Genomic DNA, 15,074 nt, shown 5'->3' with positions numbered 1-15,074 from the left:
GGATGAGGAATGGAGGAGAGATGGTAAGCCTTTCTGAATAGGTGAGTTTTCAAGGAGCGTCTGAAGCTATACAAGGTTGGAGACAGTCTTATGCAGCAGGGTAGAGAGTTCCAGAGGACAGGAGCAGCACGTGCAAAGTCTTGGAGACGGTAGTGGGATGTAGAGATAACAGGAGTGTAGAGACGTAGGTCAGAGGTTGATTGAAGAGGACGGGATGGGGAATATTTTATGATGAGAGAGGAAATATAGTTGGCAGTTAGACTGTTGAGTGATTTGTAAGTTAGGGTTAATACTTTAAATTGTATTCTGGAGTGAATGGGGAGCCAGTGTAGAGACTGGCAGAGTGGAGCAGCTGATGTAGATCAACGACTTAGAGTCTAGCAGAAGCAAGTAAGTATGAAGAAAATGCTTCATCAGTGTGTGAGTATTATGTGAATATAAGCCAGGGGCCCTGCACCGTAACAGATAGATAAAACATTTAAAATTGGCATAAGGCATGGAGATTAAAACGCTTATGTTTGATCTATCTTCCCAAGCAGTTTTCAGAAACCATCATGTCTACTGGAATGAAACGTAAACATCTCTCTGGATCACAGTATGAAAAGATCAGGCACAAAAAAGAGGCTTTTATAGCTACTCAGAGAGGAGCCATTCTGAAGTTTGTCAATACAGAGTGTCAAGAGAAGTCCTCTACAGAACAGTGTGCATGAAAGCAATGATACTAATAAGGAGAATACACTTAATGCTCAGGGACTTGATACACAAAGTAGGATGACTGCTAAAGCATCAACATCAGCATCTCAAGTTAATTTGGATGAACATGTCCACAAACAAAGCATAGTGGGTTTAGACATTGTAGACCAACAGGTCTTAAGTGCCTTATAGTTCAACATATCTTTTCTAGAGGATCCAAGTCTGTGGCCATGTATGACAAGTAGACTTTTTGGTAAAACATGGACCAAAGCAGGTAAAACAGTTCAAATTCCCAATAGACTCCTCTGAACACAAAAGAAGTTTCCACCAAATGCATTATTGGAGGCAATTACCCAATGGAGAGAAAATGAAGAGAGAATGGCTTATGTACTCAAAGACAAAGAATGCTGTGTACTGTTTTTGCTGTAAAGTATTCCAACCAATGTTGTCATATTCATTCAGTTCTAGCGGTACAAGTGACTGGAAACACCTGCGTAGAAATTTGGCTTCTCATGAGAAATCGGCAGCTCATTGAAAAGCTTTTTTTAAGTGTAGAGAACTGGAAATAAGGTTTCAGTTTAAAGCTACCATAGATAACCAGCGACAGGAAATCATGGATTCAGAGACTGAATACTGGTGAAGTGTATTAAAATGGCTGATTTCCCTTATTAGAGTATTTGCTATTCAAAACATAGCATTTCGTGGGTCATCTGATGAACTGTATGTACCAAATAATGGAAATTTCCTTAAATTTGTTGAAGCAATGGCAGAGTTTGATTTAGTATTAAAGGAACATTTGAGAAGACTTACCAGTAAGGAAACCCATGTTCATTACCTTGGGAAAAATGTTCAAAATGAGATTTTCCAGTTATTGGCAGACCAAGAATATTCTGTCTGATTTGAACAAATGAAATCTGCAAAATACTACTGTTATTCTGGACTGCACACCTGACAATAGCCACACTGAGCAAATGACTTTCATGGTTCGGGTTGTGACAACAAGTGAATCCACTGTTAATATAACAGAACACTTTTTGGGATTCATTGATATAGATGACACTGCTGGAGCTGGGATGGCAAATGTACTGCTTCAGAAACTTGAAGAAAATGGTATTGATGTTGCCAATATGAGAGGGCAAGGTTATGACAATGGGTCCAACATGAAAGGGAAAAACAGTGGCGTACAAACAAGAATAAGAGAAATAAATCCAAGAGCTTTTTTTGTACCTTGCAGTTCACATTCTTTAAATTTAGTCATCTGTGATGCTGATTCTGCTTCTTCTGAAGTTTCTGAATTTTTAATATTATTCAAAGCATCTTTGTATTTTTCTCTGCATCCACTCATCGCTGGCAAATTCTAAAGAGACACCTAGGAGAGACACATCTTACCCTGAAACCACTAAGTGCCACAAGATGGGAGAGTCGTGTGGAAGCAGTAAAGGCAGTCAGAAATCAAGTTGGAATTATATGTGATGCATTTGTTGCAGCTATGGAAGATAAGAGTCTTACAGGGACTGCTCGTGGCAAAAGAATACCAGAAGTAGGAGGAATTCTTAAAGGGACACTGAACCCAAATTATTTTTTTCTTTCATGATTCAGATAGAGCATGCAATTTTAAGAAACTTTCTAATTTACTCCTATTATCAAATTTTCTTCATTATCTTGGTATCTTTGTTTGAAATGCAAGATTGTAAGTTTAGATGCCGGCCCATTTTTGTTGAACAACCTGGGTTGTTCTTGCTGATTGGTGGATAAATTCATCCACCAATGAACAAATGCTTTCCAGAGTTCTGAACCAAATAGTTTAGATGCCTTCTTTTTCAAATAAAGATAGCAAGAGAACAAAGAGAAATTGATAAGAGAAAATTAGAAAGTTGCTTAAAATTGCACGCTCTATCTGAATCACTAAAGAAAAAATTTGGGTTCAGTGTCCCTTTAAAAATGTAAAGCCTAGTACTATGGCATGATATACTATTTCATGTCACCATCACAAGCAAAAGACAACAAGGAATTGAAATTGATATTTCAGCAGCTCTCAGACAACTCGAAGCAACAAAGGTTTTTCTCCAGTGCTACAGAAGAGATGAGTTTGTTAATGTTATAACAAATGCACAGAAGTTGGCAGAGGAACTGAACGTTGGTTTTTCAACCTATACAAGTTTTCCGGTCTCGTCATGTAAAAAAACATTTTCGCTACGAGGCACAAGATGAACCAATCACAGACCCAAAACAACAGATGAGAGTTAATTTTTTTTTTATCCAGTTCTTGATTTGGCAATACAGTCATTAGAAGAACGCTTTCTACAACTTTGTGACCACTGCAACACCTTTGGTGTGTTGTACAATATCAATAATCTTAAAGAAGCATCTAATGAAGTTTTACACCATCAGTGTATTGAATTAGAGAAAGCACTTTCACATGGCAGAATGCGTGATATTAATGCAGCAGATCTACAGGATGAACTAAAGGCCCTCTCAATATCTTTACCTAGACTTAACTCCAAAAGAAGTTTTGAAATATATCTGCAAAAGCAAGATGACTGCACTGTTTCCAAATATCTTTATTGCTCTACGCATACTCCTAACATTGCCTGTAACATTTGCAAGTGGAGAACGAAGTTTTTCCAAACTAAAACTAATAAAAACATACCTCCGCTCAACTATGACACAGGAGAGGCTAGCAAGTCTTGCAACTATATCAATCGAACATGAACTAGCCCAAAGTATGGACCTTAAAGAAGCAGTGCGTATATTTGCCGGCAAGAAGGCATGAAAAGCACCAATTTAAGTTATACCCCTGGGCTTTCATGTAGTCCATTTATTTTGTGAGTCATGTTCTTCAATTAAATATTTACTGTTGGAATGCTATGTGTATGTCATTCTTCAGATAGATTATTGCACTCTATTATATTTGACCTGTTTTATTTGTATTTAAATTGCATATCACTTTAAAAAAAAAAGTAAAAAAATAGTAAATTAAAAAAAACAACCTCTTGTTTCTTTCTAATGCTCTGTTGGCATAGTAGCTTATTTTATTAACAAACCAACCGACTTATTTCACCCAGTCTGAGTGTAAGTGGCAGGGCCGGACTGGGAAATCAGACCAGCCCTGGAAATTTGTATAGACAGGCCCAACCCCGCCCCCTTCAACATAGCCATGCCCCCTCCAACATAGTCACGCCCCATATATATATATATATATATATATATATAATAAAAATACAAATACAGGTGGCCTTCGTTTTACAACGGTTCAATTTACACCGTTTCAGAATAACAACCTTTTTTCCCAGTCATGTGACTGCTATTGAAAAGCATTGAGAAGCAGTGCATTTATTAAAATAGCCAGTAGGTGGAGCTGTCCGCTTGTGTTGCAGCAAAGTCAAGCAATCCGAAATTAATCAGTTTAACCAGACCTGAGCTATCGAGCAGATTTCAAAGGAACAATATCTTCCTGTCTATAAATCAGTCCAGATTGGAATGCATAGAAAGAACTGTTTGCAGAAAAATGCAAGTGAAGTCTGTGTTGTGTGATTATTTTTTTAGGTTTATAATGCTGTTTAGCAAACGTTTTTGTTCATTTAACTTAGTTTAATTATATATTCTGTGATGTGTGATTATTTTATTAGGTTTATAATGCTGTTTAGCATTTAGTCTTAATTTCAAAGCTTTAAAAATAATGTATTAGGTGTTACTTATGACAATTTTGAGAGGGGCCTGGAACCTAACTCCCTCACTTCCCATTGACTTACATTATAAACTGGGTTTCAATTTACAATGGTTTCGATTTACAACCATTCCTTCTGGAACCTAACCCCGGCGTAAACTGAGGGCTACCTGTATTGTGAGTTAAGCAGGCAGTTTATACACAAATTAAATACTTGCCTACATACTTACACATACTTGCAGACACACTACATACACAGCATACACATACATACACACACACACACACACACACAACATACACATGCATACATGCAGACACACTATATACACTTGCATACAGACGCACACCACAACATACACATACATGCAGACACAAAACTTTTACACATACAAACTGGCACACACATACATGCAGGCACAAAACATACACACACCACAGAGTATAAGATTTTTAGGTGGCTAATTAAAATGCCTAGAAAAGCAAAACATTGACCTCTTTTGACACTGTGACTTGATGCCACATGTACTTGATGCCACATGTATGGGTCACTCACAGAGCAGCAGCCAGACGTCCCAGCTTCAGATTTCACACACTAACTGACAGACACTGAAAGTGCAATAAAATGATGCCCCCAGCCCCATTGCAATAAAATGAAGCCCCATCTCCCCTGCAATAAAATGATGCCCCCTGCAATAAAATGATGCCCCCAACAAAAATTTGATGCCCCCAGCACAAAAATGATGCACCATCTCAGACCCTGCAATAAAATGATGCCCCCAGCCCCACTGCAATAAATGATGCCCCTAGCAATAAAATGAAGCCCCCTGCAATAAAAATATGCCCCAGCCCCCCAGCACAAAAATGATGCCCCCTGCAATAAAATGATGCCCCCCCAAAAATATAATACCCCCAGCACAAAAATGATGCCCCATCTCCCCAGCACAAAAAGGATGCCCCTGCAATAAAATGATGCCCCCAGCAAAATGATGCTCCATCCCCCCTGCAATAAAATGATGCCCCATCCCCACAGCAATAAAATGATGCCCCATCTCTCCTGCAATAAATTGATGTCCCCAACAAAAATATGATGCCCCCAGCAATAAAAAGATGTCCCTAGCCCCCTGCAATAAAATTAAGCCCAGTCCCCCTGCAATAAAATAATGCCCCCAGCCCTTGCAAAAAAAAATTATGCCTCCAGCCCCCCTGCAATAAATGATTCCCCCAGCCCCACTGCAATGATGCCCCCAGCTATAAAATTAAACCCCCAGCCCCCCTGCAATAAAATGATGCACAGTCCCCCTGCAATGAAATGATGCCCCATCCCAACTGCAATAAATGATGCCCCCAGCAATAAAATGAAGCCCCCAGCCCCCCTGCAATAAAATGATGCCCTCTGCAATAAAATGATGTCCCCAGCCCCCCTGCAAAAAAACGATTGCCCCCAGCAATAAAATGATGCCTCATCTCCCCTGCAATAAAATGATGCCCCCCCAAAAAAGATGATGCTCCCAACTCAGGCGCAATGACTGTTACCTCATATGACCCTTTCCAGGCTTAACTTTCCTTATAAAGACAAGTCAACACCATAACCCTGCTTGGTGTTAATCAAATCGGCATGTGTAGGAGATGGATCCATAGGTAATACCATTCAATGTTTGTTCATCATAAAATATAAAATTAATAAAAAAAAATTATACTACATGAACATGATGAGATGAGAGAAGAGATGAATGAATTTGTGTGGTGACCCACTACTGCACTGACTGTGACTGACTACTTCTAAGTCCTGACCGACCACAATGTTTGCCTGCCTCTGCTAAGACTGTGAGACAGACAGAGTTCAGTTGCCGGCTGCCGTCCTGTGACTGTCTCGCCGTCGGCCCGCCTCTGTGGTGAGGTCTCTGACTTCAGACTTTCAGCTTCAACCCTGGACCATGGCTGCTCCCACTGTCTGTGTGTGTCTGTCTGCTCTGTCCACACACGTGACCCCACGTGCCATCGGCCGTGGCCTGGCTCACTCCTGTCTCCTGAGTCCTGACTGATGATGACATGACGCAGCCGCTCCCAGGCTCCCTCCACTGTGTCACGTGGTGCGTGCTGGTGAGACACTCAGTCTCTCGTGACATCATCACAGCCGCCGGCCCGGGCAGGGGGCGGGCCCGCCCACCTGCTGACCCGGCCCATAGGTGCTGACCCGGCCCATAGGAACTGACAGTTACATGAGTGAGAGCGAGGAGTAAGTTTAAGGAGTTGTGGACGGAGTCAGAGTGAGGCAGCAGCGGTCGGATGGAGAGAGGGGGACAGGGCCCGGAATTAAGGGGTTACAATATATTATAAGTTAAAGTTAGAAGTTTAATAATATTAATATTATAATAACTTTACTACACGGATGCTGCTGCAGCAGTGGGGAGGGGACTACCCAACCATAACTTGTATAAGGGACTGGTATGTGGATACCTTACCGGCCGGCGCGGCCCCAATTTACAATAGCAAAGCTGCAATAATTTATACAGCAGCCAGGCCAGCCCAGCTGAGCTGTCGGCCAGCGGCCCACCGAGATTTTTCCCGGTATCCCGGCTGCCCAATCCGGCCCTGGTAAGTGGCACTGTAATATTAATGAGTAATAATATTAAGAATTTAATGCATTGCTATGGATGGAGTTAGATAGGTTGAAGTGTGTGTGGGATCAGGGGGTCGTCGTCGGGGGGTTGGGGCTTTGTCAAGGGGGGGGGGCGGCGTGGGGGGGTTGGGGCTTCGTCGGGGGCATCATTTTGATCTCGGACCCAGGCAGCACAATGTCTTGAGCCAGCCCTGCTAATATGCCAAAGTAGGATTTCAACATTGCAATACTATGCCTCAAATCAAGACTGAATAGAATGAGGCTCCCTGGCTTTATATACACAGTTAAAGGGACATGAAACCCCAAAAAATTATTTCATGATTCAGATAGAGAATACAATCTTTCTAATTTACTTCTATTATCTAATCTCTTTGTATCATTTGTTGAAGGAGCAGCCGTGCACTACTGGTTTCTAACTGAACACATGGGTGAGCCAATGACAATCAGTTTATATATGCAGCCACTAATCAACAGCTAGAACATAGGTTCTCTGCTGCACATGAACTTGCCTAGATAAACATTTCAGCAAAGGATAACAAGAAAAAGAAGCAAATTAAATAATAGAAGTAAATTGGAAAGTTGTTTGAAATTTTATGTTTTGTCTAAATCATGAAAGAAAAATTTTGGGTTTCATGTCCCTTTAAGTAGCGTTGTCTGGAACTCACCTGAACAGGGTGGAGTGGCTAAGCACATCTAACAAACATTTTAATGCACATATTGTGGGAGTGCTGCCAAAATAAGTATAAGACAAAAACAGGTACTGGCGCACCTCCAAACACAAAAGACCACAAATTTTTTCACATATTTCTTAATGCTGCAAAAAATTGCTGCCTTAATTTTTTTTAAATAAAGATGGGATCTTAGTCACACAATATGGCCATATTCCGCTCAGCCAGTCACCACTTACATGCTGTCCCAAAATAGACTGATCCTAACACTATAAAATTATCCTTACTGGGCTGAACCATACCATTCTAATATGCCAAAGTAGGATTCCAACATTGCAATACTATGCCTCAAATCAAGACTGCATAGAATGATGCTCCCTGGCTTTATATACACAGTTAAATAGCATTGTCTGGAACACACCTGAACAGGGTGGAGTGATTTAAACCAAGGGGATTAGGTCAGTCTCCCTTAACATAATACAACAGGGGGGTTTGGTTAAGCACATCTAACAAAAACATATTATATTTTAATGCACATATTGTGGGAGTGCTGTCAAAATTACCAAAATAAGTATAAGACAAAAACAGGTATTGACGCACCCCAAAACACATAAGATACAAATTTTCACATATTTCTTAATGCTGCAAAAAATTGCCTTCTGGCTGAGCAGAATATGGCCATATTGTGTGACTAAGATCCCATCTTTATTTAAAAAATTAAAGAAAATTGTTTCTCTGCTTCTACCTTGCATCCCTAGCACTATTTAGGGACATATTTACCTTGTTCTTTTATTCTTCTCTTTCTCTCTCCCCTCCCCAGCGAATTTAGTGCTTCCTTCCCCTAACTTTCTCTTCCCTGCTAGACTTTATCCCTCCAGTCCCCTCCAATTTTTTTTTTCTCTCTCCCTAAGGATGGCCCTCAAGACAAGTAAATTTGGTTCCCATGGCCTGACTCTTACTACCATCAATGCCAAAGGCCTAAATGACCCAGGTAAGAGGTCTATAGCATTCCGGGAGCTTGATAAGCTCCGTAGCCATATTCTCTTTGTCCAAGAGACTAATTTCCGTAGAGGCCATGAGCCTCAATGGTTTAACAAACAGTACCCGTTGGCAATTTTTGCCTCAGGTCGGTCCAAAAAATGTGGTGTTGGCATCCTGGTTCATCACTCCGTCCCACTGAACATTACATATACAATAAAGACCCAGAGGGCAGATTTCTATTAGTAACTGGTTCACTCTATGAGCACCCAATTACATTGATTACAATCTATAGCCCGAACGCTGACCAACATCGTTTCATGACCAAAATCTCGCAACTTATCTTGGACCATGCAAAGGGCCCTGTATTTCTATCTGGTGACCTTAATATACGCCTAGATGCCCGCATAGATGCATCTAATGGCTCATCTAGTGTCCCCAATAAGGTAACTAAATCGGTTAAAACAACTATCGCAAACTTGCAGCTACACGATGTGTGGAGATCTCACCACCCCTCTGGAAGAGATTACACATACTATTCTCCTCCACATAACAAATATTCCCAGATAGATTATTTTCTCTTTGACTCTATGGCACTTGACATGGTTAGTTCTTGCAAGATAGACAACATCACCTGGTCCGGACCATGCCCCCTTGACTTGCAATATCTTATGGCCAGATTTGCCTCCTTCGACTTATATATGGAGACTCGAAGACCATCTATTGGACAGGCAGGATATAAAAGACGAAATTCAGAAATCCCTGACTGATTATTTTTTGCATAATGCACCTTCACATACCTCTATTTCTTGTTTTTGGGAAGCCCATAAGTGTGTTATACGAGGAGAATTCCTCAAACATAAAGCTCGCATAATTAAACAAAACAGACTAAAGCAGACCCAACTTCTGGAGAGAGTGACTGAGTTAGAGACTATACATAAAAGAGATCCCCTAGATGAGACCACGGGCACTTTGTTAAGGGAAGCAAGGTTGACTCTTAAACAACATCAACTCGAGGCCCTTCAACATAAAACCCTCTCCATGAAACAGCAATATTATGAAGGGGGAAATAAACCCGGTAAATTACTGGCTAGGTCTATTCGCAGGCAGCAGCTTAAATCTCATATACACTTTTTGCAGGGGGGAGATGGCTCCTATATACGAGGATCCAAACAAATTGCAGCCTCCTTTCATTCTTATTATTCGAGGTTATATAATATCTCACAAACAGCAGGGACTCTCTCAATTCACCAATTACCCTAGAGGAACTGCCTCAAGCCCTAAAAGATCTCCCAAATGGCAAGTGTCCTGGCCCAGATGGGCTAACACCAAAATACTACCGAGTTTTTCTTAAAACATTAGGCCCCCATATGCTCCAACTATTTAACAATTTAATAATGACCTCACATTTAACCAGTTCGTCTCTGGAGGCGTACATCACTGTTATTCCTAAACAGGGTAAGCCTCCTACTTCCCCAGCTAACTTTCGCCCGATTTCCCTTTTGAATTCGGATATTAAGGTCTTCTCCAAAATATTGGCTAAGAGACTCAACAAATACCTCCCTTCCTTAATTTCTTCTGACCAAGTAGGCTTTGTCCCTGGAAGAGAGGCGCGAGATAATACCAGTAGGGTGATCCAGTTGATATCACATGCTCAGGTGGTGGGGGAGAGATTAGTGCTTCTCTCGACCGACGCGGAGAAGGCCTTCGACCGTGTCAATTGGCTTTTTCTGTGTCGGGTCTTAAAGGCCATGAACTTTGGAGCCCCTTTTATAAATATGGTGTTTGCACTGTATTCAACACCGAATGCCAGAATCCGGGTCAACAACACCCTGTCAGACACCTTCTCTATTACGAACGGCACTAGGCAGGGGTGCCCTTTGTCGCCCCTTCTTTTTGCCCTTTCCATAGAGGCGTTGGCCCAAAAAATTCAAATCAACCTGCTGATCAGGGGGATAAGGTTGGGTGACACAGACTATAAGCAGGCTCTTTACGCTGATGATATCCTTTACACACTTACTGATATAGAATCCTCACTCCCAGAACTACTATCTGAGCTTTCACATTATGGGGAGCTTTCCAACTTCCACCTAAACCTAACCAAATCAGAAATCTTAAATATTAGTGCCCCCTTGGAGCAGGTCGAAAGACTTGCTCAGAATTACCAAATACCTGTAGCCGCTTCCAAATTGAAATACCTGGGCATCTATTTGTCCCCACAGACCTTTTTAAAAATAAATTCTTGGCCTTATGCAGGGAAATTACGAACGACTTGTCCTCCTGGTCAAACAAAATGTTATCCTGGCTTGGTAAAATTAGTCTAGTTAAGATGAATATTCTCCCCCGCATCTTGTATTTACTGCAAACGGTTCCCGTTGCTCTGCCTAGGGACTTTCTCCCCCAACTTCAGAGCACACTGGAGCGGTTTGTTTGGTCGGGGATTAAGCCTAGGGTTCCTAGAAAAAACGCTATATTTACCCCGTGAGAGGGGCGGCCTGGGGTTCCCTGATCTGGCCACATATAGGAGAGCAATCTTTTTACAGAGGATAGTTGAATTGTCTCATAACTCAACCCAAAAGCAGTGGGTCAGGCTGGAGGGACAAATCTTTAACTGCATAACGTTGGTACTTTGCCTTGGATTCCCTCACCTAGTCGCCCTGCCCTAATACAAAAATATCACCTTACACTAACTACATTGCAGGAATGGGACAGACTATTGGCTACCTCTATGCATATTTCCTCGACACATTCCCCCTTGCTCCCAATCATAGAAAACCCTGACATCCCATACCATGTACTGGGGACTCGAATGAGCGCGTGCTATACCCTCCGCGAGGGCACTCTACATTATGCTTTGCATGAGGGTAAACTTCGCTCACAGCTAGACATGGCCAAACAATTTGGCGATCTTTTCTCCTCCTGGCTCCGATACCACCAGCTCTCGCACTACCTTACTCACCACAAACACAAAAGCAGGTTTCTGAGGGACCTCACGCCCTTTGAGACTCTCTGCTCTAGCACATCCTACCCCAGACGCTTGATTTCAAAAATCTACAAGCTCTTGCTCCTACCGCCTGACACTCGACTTCCCTCTTTTACTTTGGCCTGGAACAAGGACCTTAACAACACTATTGAGGAAGAGGACTGGGCACGTTCTTCTACTTTAACTAAATGATCCTCTGTCTCCGCAACCATCCAAGAAGTACACTTAAAACTTTTAACAAGATGGTATCATACTCCAGTGAGATTACATAAATACTTCCCCTCGGCCAGCTCACTATGTTGGAGGGGGTGCGGAGAGCACGGTACCTTGATCCACATCTGGTAGTCGTGCTCTAAGATGAGAGATTTCTGGATGACCATGACGGAGGCCATGTCCCATAAGGCACAGGTCCTTGTCCCTAATTCCCCTGAGACCATGTTATTACTACAGCTTCCTAAGACCAAGGATGTTTTTACTGGAGCCCTTCTTTTGCTAATGATTACAGGGGCCAAGAGATTGATTCCTAGGAAATGGAAATCTACCCAGGTTCCATCCTACGATGAGTGGCTGGCCTCAGTGGATGACCTGTTACAATTAGAGAGGCTGCATTACTTTAAGACTGGCAGATAGGGGTTTCATGAGATGATGTTGGCAGCATGGAGAGGCACTCCCTTGTAGGGCCCTATCACACGGAGCCCCCTTTCTTTTTCCCTCTACCCCCCTTTTTTTTCCCCCTCCCCCCCCCTTTCCCCCTCCCTCTCGCTAAGATGTGTCCCTCCCTTTCCTACCCCCCCTCCCCTTCCCCATTGTCTTGCTTTACTTTTGTTTCTGTTTTCTCTCTCTTTTTCCTCTTTATTATATTACATGTGTTTCTTTACCTTTTTTCTCTCTCTTTTTCCGGTTATCGGTACAAGTATAAAGTGTTTATGACATAACTGTTTGTTACAACAAAAATTAAAACTTTGTCAAGCTTTGTATCCTTGGGGGAACCTGGACCTCTCCCCTTCGGGGTTTTTTTGGTTTCCTCTGAAGCATAGTCAAAGTGGACTCTAGACACAATGAGCTGAGCAATGATTTCTTTATGTTCAGACCGTTTGCATACGGTTTTCAGAGATGTGTAATGTGGCCAGTTTTGTCTACTTTTGAATTTTCTTTAATAAAGCTTGTTTAAAAAAAAAAAAAATTAAATAAATATGCCCTTGGCGATAAAAGGGTTAAACATAATGTGTCAAAATATCTCTAGATAAATACCATGGCCTCTAGTTATCAAGCCGTCAACCTCAAATACGCTGGAATTCCGCAGCGTATTTGTGGCGAGGCTGATTCGCCTAAGTTATCAAGCCCTACACACCGGCAAAAGTAGAATTTAGTGATGTAAGCTTCGATCCGCCGGACTCAGTCCGACACAGATCGATTCTTACATCACTCCAGATGTTCCGCACACAAGTTCGGCACAATCTGACTACTTTTGCTAGTTATCAAAAAACTAGCAGGTACGCTCAGCACTTTTCCGGCCCAGCGTACCTGGTTTTCAATCCGCCGCCCTGGAGGCGGCGGATCCCATAGGAATCAATGGGAGTCTGACCATAGCGAAAGTTCATGTTCGCTGCTGCCAGATATCCCATTGATTCCTATGGGAGATGTCTACACCTAACACCCTAACATGTACCCCGAGTCTAAACACCCCTAATCTGCCCCCCCTACACCGCCGCAACTAAATACATGTATTACCCCCTAAACCGCTGCTCCCGGAGCCCACCGCCACTCTAATAAACGTATTAACCCCTAAACCGCCGCTCCCGGACCCCGCTGCCACCTATATTAAACTTATTAACCCCTAATCTGCCCCCCCTACACCATCGCCACCTATAATAAAATTATTAACCCCTATCCTGCCTCCCCCTACACCGCCGCAACTATAATAAAATTATTAACCCCTAAACCTAAGTCTAACCCTAACACCCCCTAACTTAAATATTAATTAAATACATCTAAATATTATAACTCTTATTAACTAAATTAATCCTATTTAAAACTAAATACTTACCTTTAAAATAAACCCTAATATAGCTACAATATAAATAATAATTATATTGCAGCTATTTTAGGATTTATTTTTATTTTACAGGCAAATTTCTATTTATTTTAAATAGGTACAATAGCTATTAAATAGTTATTAACTATTTAATAGCTACCTAGTTAAAATAAAGAGAAATTTTACCTGTAAAATAAATCCTAACCTAAGTTACAATTACACCTATCACTACACTATAATTAAATAAATTATTCCTATTTAAAACTAAATACTTACCTGTAAAATAAACCCTAATATAGCTACAATGTAATTAATAATTACATTGTAGCTATTTTAGGGTTTATATTTATTTTACAGGTAACTTTGTATTTATTTTAGCTAGTTAGAATAGTTATTAAATAGTTATTAACTATTTAACAACTACCTAGCTAAAAGAAATACAAAACTACCTGTAAAATAAATCCTAAAATAAGTTACAATTAAACCTAACACTACACTATCATTAAATTAATAAAATAAATTACCTACAAATAACTACAATTAAATACAATTAAATAAACTAACTAAAGTACAAAAAATAAAAAAAACTAAGTTACAAAAAATAAGTTACAAACATTTAAAAAATATTCCAACAATTTTAAGCTACTTACACCTAATCTAAGCCCCCTAATAAAATAACAAAGCCCCCAAAATAGAAAAATGCCCTACCCTATTCTACATTAAAATGTTAACAGCTCTATTACCTTACCAGCCCTTAAAAGGGCCTTTTGCGGGGCATGCCCCAAAGAATTCAGCTCTTTTGCCTGTAAAAAAAAAATACAACCCCCCCAACATTAAAACCCACCACCGACATACCCCTAATCTAACCCAAACCCCCCTTAAATAAACCTAACACTACCCCCCTGAAGATCATCCTACCTTTAGCCGTCTTCAGCCAGCTGACCACCGATGGAACAGAAGAGGAGATCCGCAGCGGCCGAAGTCTTTATCCAAGGGGCGCTGAAGAAGTCTTCCATCCGACTGAAGTCATCATCCAAGGGGCGCTGAAGAAGTCTTCCATCTGACTGAAGTCATCATCCATGCGGCGTCTTCAATCTTCATCCATCTGTAGCGGAGCGGAGCCATCGTCAGACGAGCCGACGCGGAGCCATCTTCTTCCACCGACGACTGAACGACGAATGACGGTTCCTTTAAGTGACGTCATCCAAGATGGCATCCCTCGAATTCCGATTGGCTGATAAGATTCTATCAGCCAATCGGAATTAAGGTAGGAAAATTCTGATTGGCTGATGGAATCAGCCAATCAGATTCAAGCGCAATCCGATTGGCTGATCCAATCAGCCAATCAGATTGAGCTCGCATTCTATTGGCTTTTCCGATCCTATCAGCCAATCGGAATTCGAGGGACGCCATCTTGGATGACGTCC

This window comes from Bombina bombina, chromosome 1 (genome assembly GCF_027579735.1).
Source record: "Bombina bombina isolate aBomBom1 chromosome 1, aBomBom1.pri, whole genome shotgun sequence".
NCBI lineage: Eukaryota > Metazoa > Chordata > Amphibia > Anura > Bombinatoridae > Bombina > Bombina bombina.
This window is presented reverse-complemented; position numbering follows the sequence as displayed.